The sequence below is a fragment of the Canis lupus genome, chromosome 10, assembly GCF_011100685.1.
Source record: "Canis lupus familiaris isolate Mischka breed German Shepherd chromosome 10, alternate assembly UU_Cfam_GSD_1.0, whole genome shotgun sequence".
In the NCBI taxonomy this organism is placed as follows: domain Eukaryota; kingdom Metazoa; phylum Chordata; class Mammalia; order Carnivora; family Canidae; genus Canis; species Canis lupus.
The window spans coordinates 31,445,475-31,464,895 of NC_049231.1; the positions used below are offsets into that span (position 1 = coordinate 31,445,475).

The window sequence follows — 19,421 nt, forward strand, 5'->3', positions numbered from 1 at the left end:
TTCCTTTCTGTTTGAGAATGGGAAGAGGGAACCATAACCCCTTTGTTATGAAAATGTTCCCTCAAAGTAGTTTTACTTTTGATCCTATTTGAACCCTGTCCTGTTGTTTCAATCTTCTTGGGCTAATTTTATTTTTGGATTTTCAACAAGGGCTTCTTGTCATGCAGGTTTTTTTTACATCCATGCATCGCAAAGGTATGGGTTTTTGTCATCTCATGGATGACTTTCTCTCCACCTCCTCTGCCTGCTACTAAATTATCTGGACAGACAGCAAACTTCCTCACCTCTGATGGCTGTATCCATAATGCATTTATATGGTAGTGAGTTCCCTGTTAGTGGAGAGATATGGTAGAAGGATTTGTTAGGAGCTGGAGTCAATCATGATCCAATGCTAAGCATCCATGATAATCTCTGCTTTTATTTGTTACATCTTTCAAAGCTTATCCACATCCACTGTCTCAGTTAACAACGAGATGCCAGTAATTCCATGGTCTTTAAGCTTCAAGCCTTAAATTTCAGATTCCTAGTAAACAACAGGAGAACAGCCTCCTGAGGCATGCTCAGAAGACACAAAGACTTGTAGATACCTCTTCAGTGCTTGGGACACACTCCGTCTTTTCAAACCCATGGGTAGCTGTCGCATATGCCCATTTCCTGTGGTCTTCTAGCTTTGGGCTGGACTGGCCCTGCTGTTTTGTGTGAAGTGGCAGCAACATCCACCAATACTTTGGTGGTTAATTATGGTTCCTTGATCTCAGCCACAGAAATTGTCAAAACTTTAGCTCCATCTTCACATTCTGCTGAGAAAAAGTTTGAAATTCAGTCTGGCAGAAAGGGCAGTGAAACTTGCAGGTTGACGTGTAAACTGTAGCCCTAACCCAGGGGAAAAAATGTTATTGGTTTGTTCACACTCCAACACTTTCCAAAGTTCCTTAAGCAAGGAACACACACATACACACACGCACACACACTGGCTCATAAATAAAAATAGAACATATGAATTATTAAAAGAAGGGGAACCCAAACTATAGCTCCTGAGGCTATTACTGTGTGGGGTATGAAAACTAGTAGCAGGTTGGGTCTTTCCAAAGGTGGCCTTGATGGTATCTGTCATCGCTGTTTTTCTCTTCTGCAATGTGACCTTCACGCTCATCGGGAAGTGGAGTTTCTCCACCTGTTTATTAGTTTTCTAAGGCTGCTGTAACAAATTACCACAAATTGAAAGGCTTAAAGCAATAGAAATTTATTTTCTCATAATTCTGGAGACCACAAGTCCTAAATCAAGGTGCCTGCAGGGTTGGTTCTTTCTGGGGATTCAGAGAAGATGTTCCCTGCCTCTCCTAGCTTCTGGTGGCTGCTGGCAATCCTTAGTGTTTCTTGGCTTGGCAGTACATCACCCCCATCCCTGCCTCTATCACCACACGAGTTTCTTCCCTGCATCTCTGTCTCTGTGTCTCTCCTCTTACACAGGATGCCAGTCATTGGATTAGGGCCCACCCCAATCCAATATGACCTCATCTTCACTATGTACATTAGTAAAGACCCTAGAAGATAAGTTTACATTCCTGAGATTCTGCATGGATATGAATTTGGGGGAACACTGTTGAACCCAGTTCAACCCTCTTGAGTCCAGCCAGACCTTGTCTTTGCTTCAACTATTAGAATATTGTAGATGTGACTCTGTGCTAACTTCAAGCTAGATTCTGCTTTCTGCGTCATGGAATGTTTGGTCTTGGACATCTTCTATTGGAACCCTACCTTCATGCTGTGAGAAGTACATACCACTCAGAGAGGCCATGTGTGGAGGGGCTCAGGTGGAGCTCCAGTTGAGCTACCAGCCATATATATTCGGTGAGCTATCTTATACATCCAGTCTGGTGATGCTTTCATATGACTGTGGCCACAGCTGACATCTGACGGCAACTACATGAGAGGTTATTTCATTTCTTAAGTATGCCAAGCTTATCTCAACCTTGAGGCCATGGAGCTAACTAACTTTTTTGGCCAAATGACTTTTCCCTCAAGCATTCACATGGGTGGCTCCTTCTCTTCAGGTCTGACCCCCTCAAAGTAGCTCCTTTATCATATAACTTCATTTTCTTTTCACATAGTATTATTGGTATTTTCTTGCTTACCTAGTTGTTTCCTTGTTTTTTATTCTAAGTCTCCTCTGATTACCCTAAAATTTAAGCTCCATACAGGAGAGACCTGCCTGTCTTGTTCACTGCTGTATTCCCAGCTTCAAAATACTGCCTGATACATAGCTGGCTCTCATTCAGTAACTGTAAAATGAATGAATAAAAAATGACAGCATGCATTTTAAAATTGGAAGGGTTTTGGAGTCAAGCAGATGAGTTCAAATCTTTTTTTTTTAAGATTATTTATTTTTATTTATTTATTATTTATTTATGAGAGAGAGAGAGAGCATGAGCAACGGGGAGGAACAAGCAGACTCCCCTCTGAGCAGGAAGCCAGGGTATGGGGCCTGATCCTGGGACCCCAAGATGATGAGCTGAGTCAAAGGCAGATATTAACCAACTGAGCCACCCCAGCACCCAGGGTTCAAATCTTAGCTATAGTATTTAGTAGTGTCTTTACACAAGTTACTTAACTTATAGGGGCTCAGTGTCCTTTTCTATAAAATAGGAATAAAATATCATCTCAAAGTGGTGTTTGTAATTATTTGATAAAATAATTTATGTGTATTGTGTACAAATATTAGCTGAAAACTCAGCTATTTATTTATATTTTAAAATATACAATTACTTAATCTTATTAGAACTTGATTTTTTAAATTATAAGTTCCCTGTGTCAGAACTATCATCTCAGAACATATGAAATGACAGGGCAGCAAGGGTGTAGTAAGGGGTCTTCAGCTACCACTTGTATGCCAACAGACAGAGAAGCATTTCCTTTTATCATCAGCGTGGACGTCTTGTTGGGTAGTGATTGATATTAGCTCCAGTCAAGAGCTTGGCCTATGCCTTGGAATCTGGTTCTGCCACTTCTTTGCCTGTAACCAGGGCAAGTTCTCTCCATGGCACAGTTTTCTCATCTGTAAAATGAGGGCAATCATAATAGCTATTTTGTAGAGTTGATGATAGAATCAAACGATCTGATTCAGATGAAGCTATAACCTAGAACAGCGCCTGGCACACAGGAAGGGTCACACAAATGGCAAGATTGGTTATAACCTCTATGCATGCTGACATTCTCTGAGATGCCCTTGTTCGTAGCTTAGTAGAAAGTAGGTTCCTTTTCTCTTTTTCCTGATGACACAGTTTTTAGAGCCTCTGCCTATCTACGCTAGGTCTGACCTGCTCTTAGGTACAAAGGGCTTGGCCCCGCCACTCTGAATTTGACAAATTTTGCGAGGCGAGCTCATGCTTTCCTGCATGGATATGACATGCAGCCATTTCTACTATGGAATCTTGTTGCCTTGCTATTCTACTTGGGAAAGAGAATCTAGCAAATCCTCTGTACTTTCCCCTCTTTCCTTAAACTACCTAAGGTTTTATGGTGTTCCTTGTGCCTTAGGCCATTGTTATGGGCTAAATAATGGGCCCAGCAAAGTTCATATGTAAAAACACTAACTCCCAGTACATTAGAAGGTGACTGTATTTGGAGATAGAGTTTTTAAAGGACATCTAAGTTCAAATGAGATCATTACGGTAGAATCTAGTCCAAAATGACTGGTATCCTTATTAGAAGAGTAAATTAGGACACCACAGAGGGAAAAACCAGCCACATACAAGCCAAGAAGAGAGGCCTCAGAGGAAATGAACCCTACCAACACCTTGATCTTGGACTTCTGGCTTCTAGAATCATGAGAAAATAATTTTCTGTTGCTTAAGCACTCTGTGGTATTTGTTATGACAGCCAAAAAACCTAGTCAAAAAGTCAATGCAGCCAGCTCTCAGGGTGTCCAGCTAGGAGGCTCTTTTCTCAGAGGTCCTCATCAATACCAAAGCTTTGTGTCCTCTCTGATGTTCTCCCTTTACCCTCATCTGGAAACACTCATCTGCAACCTGCAACCATACCTCTATGGCATAACTCACCACACCTTTCTCTATCTCAGAAAATCTGATCATGGTCCTGTGCCTCCCACAACACAGACTTTGCAATTTGAAGCAAAAAAAAAAAAAAAAGAAGAAAGAAAGAAGGAAAGAAAAAAGAAAAGAAAAGAGAAGAGGTAAGGGACTAAAAACAAAGTATGTGGGATGCCAGAGAGAGGAGAAAACTTATGACACCTGTTGTATATGAAGATCCTAGTGTAAATCTGACACAGACTAAATGCTTTGCAGGTCCGAAAGGCTAGTACGGTATCATCATTGTCAGAAGCAGCAGCACCACCACATAGGCTGCTAACAACCTGATGTAGGCAACTCCCTCTACGGGAAGTTTACCACTCCTACATCCTCATCATACTCTCTTTCCCTAGAGCCTCTCAGAATTCCTCCTTGCTTCCTTATATGCTCAGATGCTGGACCTGCCTCAGAAAACCAGCTCCTGATAAGATTTAGCAAATGTTTGGAAAATGAGAATTTGAATGAGCTGTAATAACTCCAAATTCAAAGCACATCCTACCTTTGAAACTCCGCAGAAGTTTCTAAGGCATGTGAGTTTCCCAGCCCAGAAGACAAATGGTGTGCAGAAATGCCACATGAGGCATGAGCATGGGCTCCTGCTTCCTGCTCTCAGAAAGGTGGATTATATTTGGTGTGCAGTCACTTGTTCATTTTTCTCCATCATCTTGAAGCACAATCACCAAGTTCTAAAAGACATATGAGTCCATAAGTCCCACATCTTGCAAAATGGCTACCATCACTCTCCTGTTTTTCACACTGCCTTACAAATAGCCCCCATTTATCTGTGGCTCCCATGCCACACAGCTTTCTCCTCCCCATTACTGCTTTGCGTTCTTGTCAAATAGACTTCAGTGAGGCCATCGTTTTGGGATACACTTTATCAAAATAATTATGCGAAGAGCTGGAATAGAGGAGCCAAAGTGAGAAAGCTGAAGTTTCAAGGCTTTAGAAATACAGGGAGGAAGACAGGACTTATCTAAAACTAATCTTCAGGCCATCTTCTGCCAGATTCCCAGCCCCATGGTGGTTTTATCTTGGTTAGTTTTTTTGTTTTCCTTTTCCCAGCAGATAAGCATGACAGAGCTCATCCTTGCCCTTGGTCCCCAGATGACGTCCACAGACTTGTCATTTGCAGGAAACATTGCAAGTCAGTGGGTGCACTCCACTTTGATGCTGTTACAGTTCTTGGAACAGAGGCATCTGCTGGGTGTAGAAAAAAAACTGTCAGCCTGTGCTTTTTCTAAATCATTAAAACACCATTGGCATTTTGACAAATTGGCACTGATCATCAGGCTCAGCAACTGGGAGCAATCTGTTTTGCAGACTGAGAGAAACAGCTGTAAAACTCTGGCACAAATCTGTTCTATTGTGCTCAAATACATTTAGGTAGAGAGGCAGATTGGTGAAGTAGAAAAGGTATGGTCTTGAGAGCTTTGGGTCTAGGTTTGAATCCTGACTCCTCTGCCCACTGGCTGTGAGTGGTGAGCAAGCTACTTAAGAATTTTCTCATCTGTAAAATGGGGAAATAAGTAAAATTCTTGCAGAGTTGTTGTAATGATTAGAGATAATACATTTTTTGAGAAAATAACTTTTTAAGTGTCTAGTGCAAGGCTGGTGCATCATAAATGGTTTCTAGGGGGAAGGTAGTGAGGCTAACACAACAGTGGCATTAGTTATGGTTGTGGTGATAGAGGCAATAATAGCAGTGGTTGTTGGGTAAGTATTATCAGTGGCTGTTGTTGTAATAATAATAATAATAATAATAATAATAAAAGTGTAAAAGTGCTGATTTGGTTATGAGCCAGGAGACTTGGATTATACTCATGATAAAGCTGATAGAATGAAAGGGAGATTGAGAATCAAAGACCTAGTATCTAGTCCCAGTAGTTTCTCTACATTTTGTGAGTAGGTATAGGATTATAGAAAATTGGAAGATCGTATGGTCCTCTTTAAATCTTCATTTAGATGCCCTTCTCTTACCTGCAACAATATGTAAATGAAATAGCAAATGTTTCTTCCTCATTCTGTGTTGATTAAGTGTTAATAAAAATAATGGCAATGCATGCTAACTTATATTGAGTATGTGCCATGTATCAGGCACATTTTAATTTTACATATATTGCTTCATTAAATTCTTGCAAGTACTATATGAGTAATGCCTTAATTTTATTCCTATGGTTTGGTATTGAGACACAAAGAAATTGTATCTTACCCAGGGTCACAGAGCTAATGGTAGAATCAGAATTAGATCTCAGACCTGCCTCCAAACCTTGCATCTTAAACTTCTGTAATATACTATGAGCTTTAATGAAATCTGTCACAACCTGGAGGTTAGGTCACATACTTTGTGTAATAGAGATTTCTCTTTCTGTACAACCTGGTTTATAATCTATCCACAGCAAGTTAGCATAACTGAGATGCTAAGACATAAGGAGATAGGAATTGTTTTTGTTTATTCAGCCACGCAACTAATCAACCAACAGGCAACCCATATCTATTTAATATGTAGTTCTTAAAATGAGACTTGTTTTCAAGGGTTAGTGAACAGCCCAACCATTTGGAGGAGAGTGTTAGTTTGAGAAGTAGTGAAAGATTATCTTGGAGAAGTTATGATGGGACATGATAGTGAAAGACAGAATGTCAGACTGAGTCTGAACTATAGACAATGAGGAGTTGGACATCTGAGTGGCCATGGCACCTCACTTTTCTCCTTTAGAGCACACTCACTCTTTATGGGAATTATAAACTTACCTATTTCATTCAGTATCTCATAAGCTCTTCAAGACTGTAACAATATCAGAGTTTTCCTGACCAATCCAGGCAACTATGTGTGTCTTCCAACAGGGATTCTCAGGCCAGTTCAATCACCTGCCTGTAATATGAACCCAGCCTATCTCTGAGAACAGATTTAATCTGAGAGGCTGGAGTAGGTTAAGAATCTGAAATCAATCCTCATATATCTGCCATGGGATTCCCATCTTTTTCTAGAAAGAAAAAGATGGTTCTATTTTCTTTGGGGGAGGGGGGATTCTAAGTCCATAAGTACTGGTTTACAGTGATTTCCAGTGTCCTTTTAATCTGATGCTCCATGGGGACAAGGCTTGGACCTAATTACTCTAGGATGCTCACCAATGTACTGTCTCACCACTGCTCTTGAGTATGAGAGCTGGCATTAAATTCTAGGATGGCAGTTATTTTAATAAGAACTTTGAGATCATTTTACTGTTCTTTGGTCTTTATTGCTGTTTATAGGAACTCTGCAGTCAATCTAATTATAATTCTTTCTTGGATAATCTTTCTTTTTCTCTTAGTGTTTTTAAGGTTCAGAAGTTTTACTGTGATATGCCAGACTATGAGGTGGCTATATTTTCTCTTCTCAGAACTTAGTGTGTGTTTCAAACTACCTTTGTTTATTTTAGAAAAATTCTCAGCCATTATCCCTTTATATATTGCTTCTCTCTCATATTTTCTATTCTTTATATTCACTCTTTATATTTATATTCTTTATATTCACTCTTTCTGAAATTTCTATTACAAGTACTCTTAAACGTTCTTATGTCCTCATTTAAAAATGAGTCATAATTTTATCTCTCTGTGACATAATCTACTTTATTTCCTGAGGTTTATCTTCCAGCTTATTGATTCTTTTTGCAGCTGTATCTAATCTTCTACTTAAATCCAGCATGCTGTTTTCAATTTTAATGACTATACTTTTTGTTCTTCAAAGTTTATTTTTTGCTTATTGTTCAAATATGCATATTATTTTCTGCATACTCCTTCTTTTTAAAAGATTTTTGAAATTTATTCATGAAAGACACAAAGAGAGGCAGAGAACATGCGAGGGAGAAGCAGCCTCCCTGCAGGGAGCCTGATGCAGGACTTGATCCCAAGAACTCAGAATCACAACCTGAACCAAAGGCACTTAACCACTGAGCCACCCAGGCATACCATACTCTATTTTTTTGTTTGTTTATTTATTTATTTTTTATTTTTAAAAATTTTAATAATAAATTTACTTTTTATTGGTGTTCAATTTGCCAACATATAGAATAACACCCAGTGCTCATCCCGTCAAGTGCCCCCCTCAGTGCCCGTCACCCATTCACCCCCACCCCCCGCCCTCTTCCCCTTCCACCACCCCTAGTTCGTTTCCCAGAGTTAGGAGTCTTTATGTTCTGTCTCCCTTTCTGATATTTCCTACCCATTTCTTCTCCCTTCCCTTCTATTCCCTTTCACTATTATTTATATTCCCCAGATGAATGAGAACATATAATGTTTGTCCTTCTCCGATTGACTCATTTCACTCAGCATAATACCCTCCAGTTCCACCCACGTTGAAGCAAATGGTGGGTATTTGTCATTTCTAATGGCTGATTAATATTTATTTTTAAAGATTTTATCTATTTATTCATGAGAGACACACACAGAGAGAGACAGAGACACAGGCAGAGGGAGAAGCAGGCTCCATGCAAGGAGCCCAACATGGGACTCGATCCCCGGTCTCCAAGATCAAGCCCTGGGTTGAAGGCGGCACTAAACCACTGAGCCACGGGGGCTGCCCCCATACTCTTTATTTTTAATATGATTTCTGTTTTATCATTTTTGTCTCTACATATTATCTTTTTATTTTCTTGCCAGCTTGTTTTCTTTTTTTCCATGTTGTGTTAATTCTTTTTATTACCTGCTGAATTCCCTATTTCCCTTTGATTTTTAATTTGCAATTGAATAGGGAACTCATGTTCAGAATTTTTCCCCCCTGTGGTAGGTCCATGTGTCCTGGAAGTATTCTTGCAGAGTGGTTTTAAATTTTTAGCTGTTAAGATCCTTGTAGTCACACTAATTCCAAAACAAATTTTGCCTCTATTTCCTATTTGGGTGTTTTCTGAATTATGATAATAATAAGAATTCAGGTCATCTACCATGTGTGCTTCAGGCTCAACATTTCTTTTTTTAAAAAATATTTATTTTTATTTTAGGAAGAAATAGAGTGTGCAGCCAGAAAGAGGGGGAGAAGGAGAGGAAGAGAATCTCAAGCAGACTCCTCCCCACTGAACATGGAGCCTGACGTGGGGCTTAATCCCACAACCCTGGGATCATGACCTGAGCCAAAACCAAGAGTCGGACACTTAACCAACTGAGCCACCCAGGAGCCACAGGCTCAATATTTCTATTTCTTATGGTGATTTTGTTTTCTCACCTACAGTTATATAGAAACTTCTGTGAGCTGGAGACTGATGTTTTATCTCCTTTTCATGGATGCTTTTCATCTTCCTTTTTATAGAATAGTATTCAAAGCCCCTAGCCTTATGCATGGGGCTCAATCTAACTGGGGGTCTCAGTTGCAGCTCAATCTCTCTCTCTCTCTCTCTCTCTCTCTGTCTCTCTCTCTTTCTCCAAAGTCAAGTATCTTGCCCTTGTGTATTGTAAAAATCTCAATCAGTAGTTCATATGACCTATATATTAGACCAGTAATCCTGTGACCTGTACAGCATTATCTCTTACTTAACACTTTTGCTTAATTTCCTTTGTTTCTAGCACCTAGGTATTTCCTTTGATTCCTTTAGAGTACAAAATAAGGTCAAGCACATGGCTGGTATGAGAGAGAAAGTATATATGTTTAAAAGACTATGTATTCATTTTTTTCTAGTTTTAATGTAGCTAGTATTCGTAGCACTAGAAAAGTCCTGCAACATGAGTTCAGTCTGACCTATTGTCAGAAGTTGCCGTCTCCCAACATCATGGATTCTTCATTTTCACATAGAGCCAAGATTGAAAAAAAAAATATGTAGATAACTTCAGAATTGCTTCCATAGCATCCCTCTGATTTTGAGGCACTGGTCAAGAAACAGAACCACTGCGTTGGATAAATTTTTACTCCCATGTTACATTTGTTTAACCAAGTAGAGTCATGGTAAGGATGCACTCCATCTCAGTTATAATGATTAAATTTGAGTTGCAGCCACACTACACTTACCTTTTATCTGTAGAGCCAGTACCTACCATTATGGTTGACAAATGATAATAATAATTAACATTTACCAAGCTCTGATCTATGTGCCAGGCACTGCTATTAGCACCTCATATACCACTTTGCCTTTTCAACAAAGAACTGAGGTGCAAAGAGGTTAAATAACTTGCTGATGGTCTAAGTAATGAACTACGATTCAAATCCAGACATCGCAATGGATGCACACCTCCAGTGAACGCCTAAATAGCCATTAGATGAACAGAACTATATTGAAGGCATTATTATTACTATTGTCATTGCCATATTTGAAGAAGATGAATGCATTTCAGAGAGAGAGCCTCACTGACTGTGAGTAATGGGAAATTGATGGGCAAGGAACATAGGGGCGGAAAGCATGTTAAGGAAGCTGCGCAGCAACATGCCTGGGCCCCAAAACTTATATTCTAATTGTAGCAAATTGCTTTTTCCTTTCACACATGGCTCAAACACAGTACTCATGCAATTAATCACTGCATAATCTTGTCTTTGAAATTTAGTTTTTCTCCTTCTGAACTCTTCAAGCCTTACTTAGCATTGCAGATAAAAGATTAAAAATAAAGCTAATTAAAAAAAAACACAAAAACTATCTTTGATAACACCATATAGACACAGTGCTCTGTATAGTGGAGAGAACATATTCTTTATTTTTTAAAGACTTTTAATTAAATTCAATTTGCCAACATGTAGTATAACACCCAGTGCTCACCTCATCCTGTGCCCTTCTTAATGGAGAACATATTTTTTAAAAAGTCAGACAGGTATGGAGTCAAATCCAAGCTCCACTGCTTACTGTGCCTCAGTTCTCCCAAATGTAAAACTGAGAGAACATACAACTAACAGGGTTGTTATGAACTGGGGAAGGGGTTATAAGACAATATTTCTGAACCTTGATGGTGGAAAGATGACACACTGGACAGCATTTCTTCTCTTTTGCCCCACTGTGTAAGCCTGGGCTTGTCTTTGGGACTAGGTGTCCCTCTGTGTGGATGGGGACCACTACAGAGAAGTGCGATCAAGTAGTTAAGAGCACTGACTACAGAGCCAATAGACCTGGTTAAATCCTGCTCTGCTACTTTCTGGCTGTTGATGTCAGATGAGTTATCCAGTCTCTCTGTGCCTCAATGCCCTCATCTATCAAATGGAAGCAAAAGTAGACAATAACCTCTTATGATTGTTATAAGGATTTTTAGAAAATATTTTATTATTTACTCATTAGAGACACAGAGAGAAAGGCAGAGACATAGGCAGAGGGAGAAGCAGGCTCCAGGCAGGGAGCCTGACATGGGACTCGATCCCAGGACCCCAGGATCATGCCCTAAGCCAAAGGCAGACGCTTAACCGCTGAGCCACCCAGGCGTCCCTGGTTGTTATAAGGATTAAATGGGCTAATATTTGCACAGCACAGTGCCTAGCACTCAGTAGGTGTTATGCAGGTCTGCTAAATACATACATACATACATACATACATACATACATGAATACACAAATAATTTAGTCATTCATAGGTAAAAGCAAATGATGAGTTTCAAATGCATATACTTTAGACTGGATGGTCAAAATTTGTTTAATAATTATAGGGCTGTCTTCATCATGGGTAATATACCTCCAGCAAGTTCCTTTTACCTTTTAAAAAAATCTTCTGTTTCCTCCTGTGAGGCTCTGAGGATGAGGAGAAAGAGAAGGGGCTGAAATTGTAAACATAGGACTTTTAAAAGAGAATTTTTGTCTGAGTGGATAAATAAGCCCCCATGGCATGGTGACCTCATGCTTGCTGTGCTTTGGGGCTTTAAAGAGGATCCTGCATCTACTCTGGTAGTGAGGTGTGTGTGGCAATGTGCAAAGTGGTTGAGAGGCTAGACCATGAGACGTGATTGAGGCAGCCAACATGAACAAACTTAAGTTCAGAAAGCAGCCTGGAGTGAGGCGAGGGGGAAGTAAATGGGTTTTTTTTTTTTTAACATAAAGCAGTCTTTGGAAACCTCAGAAATGCCTGGGAAATGCCCTGGCTTTCCAGCAAGTTCAGGATGAGTGCTTACATTATTTGGTTATCTACAAATGAAGGCTTACTCTGAAGTTTCATAATGAAGGATATACAATGTCTATTCTTAAAGCAGCCAGCAGTGCCTAACACACCTTCTTCCCCTTATTTTCCTGAATTTTTTGTGGACTAAAGTATGCCCAAGGCACCCCACAATTAGAACCAAGAGGGAGACAGCTTCTACAGCTCTGCTCCCAGGCACAGAGTGGCTTCTGTAGCTTTGCTCAGCAAGTCAGGATCAGCTGCCTCTCCTGGCTAGTCTTTATCACACCCAGAGCTATATGACCCAAGGACACCTGTTCCCTGATAACCAAGCAGATGCAGGAAAGCAGTGTCTTTTGTCGGGATGCTGAGCAGAAGCTCTCTCACTGAGTATTGGACAGCCCTGACAACCGATGCCAAGGGGACTTCATCAGCAAGTGAGAGTATGGAATTATCTGGGTTTCCAGACAGTGACTTGGCAGGTGCTAGTTCCCCAGTAGGGGTCATGCTTATCTAAGCATTTCTTGCAAAAGAAGAAAAAAGTCTCTTCCCTCTTCCAGACAAATGACTCTGAATAATTGTTCTGATTCATTTCCTCTGGCTGGCAGGTGTAGCTCTGTCTTCTTTTGATGGAGTTGACAGCTTGTGAGCCTGTGAGCCTGTGGCCTACCTCTCCGAGTTGTTCCAGACACCAGCTCTTCCTGTCCTTTTGCTAACAAGTGTCACAATCTGTACTGCCTTTGACAAGGCCTGTGGGTTGCATTATTCGGCTGGCACCAGGGAGTTTGTTGGATCTTGATTCAGCTCATGGTGGACCCCAGGACCTAGGGCAATGCTTCCTGAAGCGTGATATTTGCACAATAGTTAATACATGACATGGTTTTCCATGGTGTGAGGTTCGAACATTTTAGTAGTAAAAAGATACCAAGATGCTGTTTTTCATTCAGTTAGGAGTTTTACTCAAAACATTTAAGGATAAAAGTGAGTCAATTTAAAGAATACTAACAATATAATAGTTCTGGAACAACATGGGTGTGGGGAAAGGCACAAAGGTGATATATGAATGAATAAATTTTAGACAAATGTGACTCAGCAAGGATGCTGCACTATGTATACATGTGGGGAATTTACCCATTTATCTATTCATTCAACAGCTTTTTTGAATACCTCCTGTGCTAGGCTGTTGCAGAGATGGGGATTGAACAGGGATCCTGACCCATGGCTGGGCTGCATAAGCATTAGTAAATTGTTTGGGGATTGGGTGAGTGGTATTTACCATGACAAACTGGTAGGGTCAGGTGTTTGGTAGTTCTGAGAAAGATATGGTATCTGAGAATACCTAAAAATATCCTAAAATAGGACGACATAAGAGGCTGGTCTGTACAGAATGTGGATATCTTCAGATAGATATCACCATGGATGGCTCCTGGAGCTCAAACTGAGTCACAGGGCAAAGCCAATCCAGTAAGAGCCTCTGAGGGACTGGACAGATTTGCATGAGGGCTGCTTCCAATGAGCAAGGGAAGAAGGAACTTGGTGTATGGGTGTGCCCCTTTCCCCTAAGATGGTGTAGGACACCAGTCTTTTAACTGGCTCTGCCTGAAGGATAGATTGTACAACTCTAAAGGGCGCCAGTCTCATCTCAGGCATTGTCTATTTGCACCCAAATTGTGCCAATTTCCAGAAGATGATAGTAAACTGTCTCATTCTATGTAAATCCTCATATTATGACCATTTTCCAGTAGCTGGATGTAGAGTATCTTAAGGAAGAGGTGCCTCTGGCAAACCCCAAGCTATTTCACACTGGGTATCTGGTTCCTTTTGATCTGGATTTTGCCTACCATCAAAATTCTTGGCCCATTTTTTTCTCATGGCTCTACCTTGCCCTTCTGGCATTGATTTTTTTGAGGTTTTAGGAAGTGATTTAGTAACAGGCTACTTTCTCCACCTGAGAGATGGGCAAAAAAGTCAGATAGACAGAGATTAAAATATCACCCTTATTACTAATGAAGATGAGTAAAATGGACCAAGCCTGGGGCAAAATGGTCTTGCTAATTAACCCTGAGTAAGACATGCTTATTCATCCTGACACTGGCACAAATTCTTCACACTCACATGCCTCTCCTGATAGGGGCAGCAGAGAGCAGATGAAAATATGCACATGGGCAGATCCTGAATAGCAGAAATAGGGAGGGTCTGGAAACTCCATAATAAGTCATTTTGCTTTCTGTGGGAAAAAAGGCCAGGAATGTTACTCGGATGTCCCTACTCTACAGAGTGATGTGCAGATTCAATGCAATCCCTATCAAAATTCCAATTGCATGTTTAATAGAAATAGAAAAGATAGTCCTAAAATGTGCATGGAATCACAAAAGACTCTGAATACGCAAAACATCTTGAGAAAAAAGAACGCTGGAGTCATTACATTTCCTGATTTCAAGCCATAGTAATCCAAACAGTATGGTACTGGCATCAAAACAGACACATAGATCAGTGGAACAGAATTGAGAGCCCGGACATAAACCCATGCATACACATATGGTGAATTAATTTATGACAAAGGCACTCAGAATGCACAATGGGGAAAGGACAGTCTCTTCAATAAATGGCATTGGGTAAACTGGATGTCCACATGCCAAAGAATGAAACAGGATCCCTAAGTTACACCATATACAAAAATCAGCTCAAAATGGATTTAGGTCTTGAATGTAAGACCTTGAAGCCATAAAACTCCTAAAAGAAAACATTAGGGGTCAGCTCCTTGATATTGGTCTTGGGAATATTTGGATTTGATACCAAAAATAAAGGCAACAGAAGCAAGAAGCAACAGGTAGGCCTATATCAAATTATATTTACCTTTTATAATTAACATTTTCTTAATACAAAGAAGAAGCAAAAGTTTTTGCTTCAAAATTATGTCCTGGCTTTCATTCATCAAGTAGCCCCTCGCAGAAGAATATCCAGACTGTCAGGGGAGAGAGAGTGAGAATATAAGAGAAGAAGAGACGGCACAGCCATGTCCCCCAGGTGTTTACAGTTGACCCTGCTAGCCAAGTGAACAACATAATATTTCTAACTAGAGTTGTATGTTGAAATAGCCTTTTCAATGATTCCTTTTTGCCCTTCACTGTCTCTTTTCAACAAGGGCAACGTATTGAGCAGAAGAGAGATGCCCCTTACACTTCTGTTTCCTAACGGTGGGAGATGTCCCCTCCTTCTACATCTAGGTGTGTGTGATGAGGCGCAAACTCCTAGATGCCCCATGGGACGTCCTGCCTGACCTTCCAATGTTTCAGTGTTTCCCTCCTATGGGAGTGGGAGAGGAGAATGGGGCAGATCAGAGTCCAGAATCCTTGCTCTCCCCACGCAAAGCCGGTACCTCTGTCCCCTAAACAGCAAGGGACTGCATGCAGCTGTATTTCTAAGAGAGCAAGCATGAGGGATTCAGTTGAAAGCTTTTCTGGGAGATGGTGAGACACAGAGGAGGGCAGCCGGCACGGGCCAGGAGAAGGCACCAATCCAGAGACTATTCTTTTTTTCTGTGTCTGCACCCTTCGCTAAACAGCATTAGACTTACCGTGTCTCTGGACAGCCTCAGTGCTGTGCTCAGGCAACTAGAAACTCTCCAAAATTATCCCTCAATATCTGCTTCAGATTCAGTGGAAAGAAAAACCAGGGTCACTGACAATTTTGGGGAGGCATCAGGACACTGAGAAGCCATGCGCATGCTCTCCTCAAATGAAAGAGGATGAAGGCAGGACCTAAATTTTCTTCCTCTTTCACTCTACCACGTTTTTCAGCTGTCGATGTACTCTGCTTCCTTTCTCTTTGCTGACTCTCCACTCCCCTCCCTTTCCTTCTCTAGTCTTTTTATCTGGTGTGATTTTTCTTCTCCCTTGACTTTTCCACATTTTAAACCACCATTAAAACAAAACAAAAAATAAAGCTGACAAAAGAGCAGATAAATATTGTTTTATAACCTAACCTCTGAGCCTCTAACAGTATTAGCATAATATCTTTCCCTAGAGAGACCGTCATTTTGAGAAAACAGCTTGAGCTGGCAGCAAACTCAATAAATTCCGTGCTTCCCGAGCGGTACGTGACCTCACAAATCCAAAAATGGCCTTTCTTTGTCTCTTTCCATTAAGAGAGGTGAGCAGTTCTCTCCCCAGAGTCCATGGTAGTGGAATTCAGGGTTGAATCAAATCCACCAACAGTTGGATGATCCTAGGGGTTATCGGTTCTCAGAGAAGGCTCCACAGAAATCAAGCTCACCACAGACTTTTATTAGAAAGTAATCATAGGGGATCCCTGGGTGGCTCAGCGGTTTAGCATCTCCTTCACCCCAGGGCGTGATCCTGGAGTCTTGGGATCAAGTCCCGCATCGGGGTCCCTGCATGGAGCCTGCTTCTCCCTCTGCCTGTGTCTCTGCTTCTCTCTCTCTGTATCTCTCATGAATAAATAAATAAAATCTTTTAAAAAGAAAGAAAGAAAGAAAGTAATCATAAACTTTTTTTCTCTTCTCAGGACAAAGGCTATTTGAGGGGGAGGATTCAGGTTGTTTATGAGAGATGTTACTGGGAACAACTGTCCCTGGTTAACAGTGGGGAGTTTGACCTTTACTGCCTCTCAAAGCTTCAGGCCAACTACCTCTCTGTGGACAGGCTGAGCAATAAGTCCAGCAGGCATGGGGTTCTGGCAGCCTTAAGAAAAGCCTCCAGAAAAAAAAAAAAAAAAAAGAAAGAAAAGAAAAGCCTCCAGAATGAAGAACAGCAGAGGGCCATTCTAACAATGGCTTAATGCCTTCCCAACTTAAGGAATCCTAAATGGCGCCATGCAATCGGGTTTAGGGTACCCGCACTGGATCTGGAATCCAGAAGGTGTGGAGTCCTTTTCTGCATCACTGCCCTGTTGGCTCGTACTTTTGTTCACTGACTTAGGCAATGCTTTTGGATCCCCACTCTATGCAAAGACTATCCGAATTTTTTGGACAGCATTGCTTTAAATTTAAAGAAATTTCTCAACATTTAGCACACACCACGTTTTTCTGGGGAGATTTTTAATGATGCAGATTTCTTTTCACAAATACTAGGGATTTTAATTCAGAAAAACCTGAGGGAGGTCCTAAGCTCACATCTGTTACAGGCACCTCTGACTTTACCCCTTTCTCAATTCTAACGATTTTGAGTTTTTAAGAATCTAATTTCCCATTGTGTTAAAATCCTTTTTACCTATGCCTCTTCCTCTTCTAAAAGCCTTGTATTATCACGAGTACCGTGTCTCATTTATTTTTATATTTCTGTATTATCTTGTATATAGTAGGTACTTAAAGTTGGCTGCATGGAATTGTGCCTAACACAACAGAAAGAAGACAAATTGCAGCATCAATGCCCAGAAACTTCTCATGGTGCCTAAGCTTGGTGAACCCAGAGAAATTCATACGAAAGATGGGGCCCACTAGAATACTGAACATGAAGGAAAATCTTACACGCAAACACTTCACTAGGGAGCATTGTCTCAAGGGAGTAAGGGAAATGGGGCTGTGTGGCAAGGAAGGAGAACAGAGCTGGCCACAGCTTTTTAAGGGGCCAAGAGGTTACTTGGTTTCCAAGGTCGTGCTCAGAGACTGCCTAAAATTACTGTGTCTCCAAATAGCCAGGGAGAAGAATTTTCTACTGGATTCCATCTCACAATTAGCCAAACATGCCTATCATTGGCTGAATTGTGACCCCTCCCCTGCCACTTAAATTCATCGGTTGCAGTCCTAACCCCAAGTACCTCAAAATGACTGTATTTGGAGATAAGGCCTCTAAAGGGTGATTAAGTTAAAATGGGATTATTAGGGTGGCCCTAATCCAGTATGACTGGTATACTTACAAGAGGAGATTAGGACACAGACACACACACAGAGCAGAGACCATATAAAGACACAGGAAGAAGGCAGCCATCTACAAGCCAAGGAGAGAAGAATCAGAAGAAACAGCCAGCCAATACCTTGATCAAAACTTCTAGCCTCCAAAAGTGTGAGAAAATAAATTTATGGTGCTTAAGCCACCGTATCAGTGGTCCTTTGTTACAACAGCCCTAGCAATCTAACATAATGCCCACAGGTATCAACTCCCCTACAAAGGAGGGAGCAGCAGAGGTATCAATGGAAGGAGGTACAGAGCATGGGGAAGGCCTGTGAGCACTTGAAAATCAGAGAACACACCTCCCGTCTGCCCGCCTGAGGGGCCTACCCAGGTGAGCCTGTGTGCACACAAGCACTTGGGAGTTGCTCAGTGGGAATGAGGGTGAAACAGGGAAAGCATGCATGGTGTCCTTGCCAGGCTTGAGGCAAGGAGTTATCAGGCCATGCCTGTGAGTGATGTAAGGGCTGGGAACAGCTGGTCTGTCGGCAGGGCAGGCAAAGCACAGTGAAGGCGAAGACTGAGTTCAGCAAAGATCAAACCTTTTCCTCTGTGGTTTCCAAAAATGCAGTTCAGCCTGGTGACCTTCCTGTAACGTCATTAGGCACATGCGATAGAAAACCATGCCTTAGCCAGTGCAAAGATGCACACAGGCAGGGTTCCACTTGCGACTTGCTCTTAGAATTTTCCAGGAAATGGGACAATTGACAAATTTATTTTCACCACTAGATGTCACCCTAGTGCCACCCAGGCTTCCACTTTCGCTAGGGCTGTGTTAGGCACTGGGGCAAAGAGGGTCTGGCAGGGGCAGGTCCTGTGGAGGCCTGCAGAAGTTTGGGGCAGGGTAAACGACCAAGGATGAGGAGTTAAGGGGAAGGGGAAACGGATAGACTTCTGGATTTGGAGCACACAGTTCTGGAGTACTTTACCGTAGTGTTTCTCAACTTCAGCTGCACATCAGAAACTTCTGAAAAGCCTTAAAAAAAAAAAAAAAAAAAAAAACCAACCTGAAGCCTGGGTCTCACTCTCAAGACCCTCTGTGTAATGAGATGGGTGTAAAAGCCCTCTAGGTATTTTTAAGAGCCAGGATTAAGATTGAGAACCACTGCTGCAGGCTATTATAGTGAATCCTGATATCGCATGTAAAGCAAATATTCATCAATTGAATCATTACTGAAATGTACTCTGGGAACCTGCTTTTATGAGCAAAACAGAATAGAGGGAAGTCTGTGGAATTGACCCCCATACCATTACATTTTCCTATGTTTGAATTCAACTTGAAAGATACCTATTAAGTAGTCATTTTATGTCACATCCTGTATGGATTGCATAACGTAGTACGTTATAGCTCTGAAGAGTGCCAGTGGGGGAGGCAAATTACTATAGATTCCATCTGC

General features: G+C 41.2%; 2 long non-coding RNA genes across 3 annotated transcripts in view; both read right to left on the reverse strand.

Moving 5' to 3' along the window:
* Window positions 1-398: 398 nt before the first annotated feature.
* On the reverse strand, window positions 399-4,774 carry LOC119876723. The gene is made up of 2 exons (XR_005365646.1): window positions 4,588-4,774; window positions 399-797 (listed from the first exon to the last, which is right to left on the reverse strand). It is a non-coding gene; the product is annotated as an uncharacterized LOC119876723 (long non-coding RNA).
* Window positions 4,775-5,069: 295 nt separating this feature from the next.
* LOC111097668 overlaps window positions 5,070-19,421 on the reverse strand; it is an 81,122-nt gene continuing 66,770 nt past the window's right edge. Inside the window, exon 4 of one of the 2 annotated variants that reach the window (XR_005365647.1) lies at window positions 5,070-5,288. This is a non-coding gene — a long non-coding RNA (uncharacterized LOC111097668). Of the gene's footprint in view, window positions 5,292-19,421 lie in introns of both variants that reach the window. The other variant, XR_005365648.1, reaches the window with a different exon arrangement.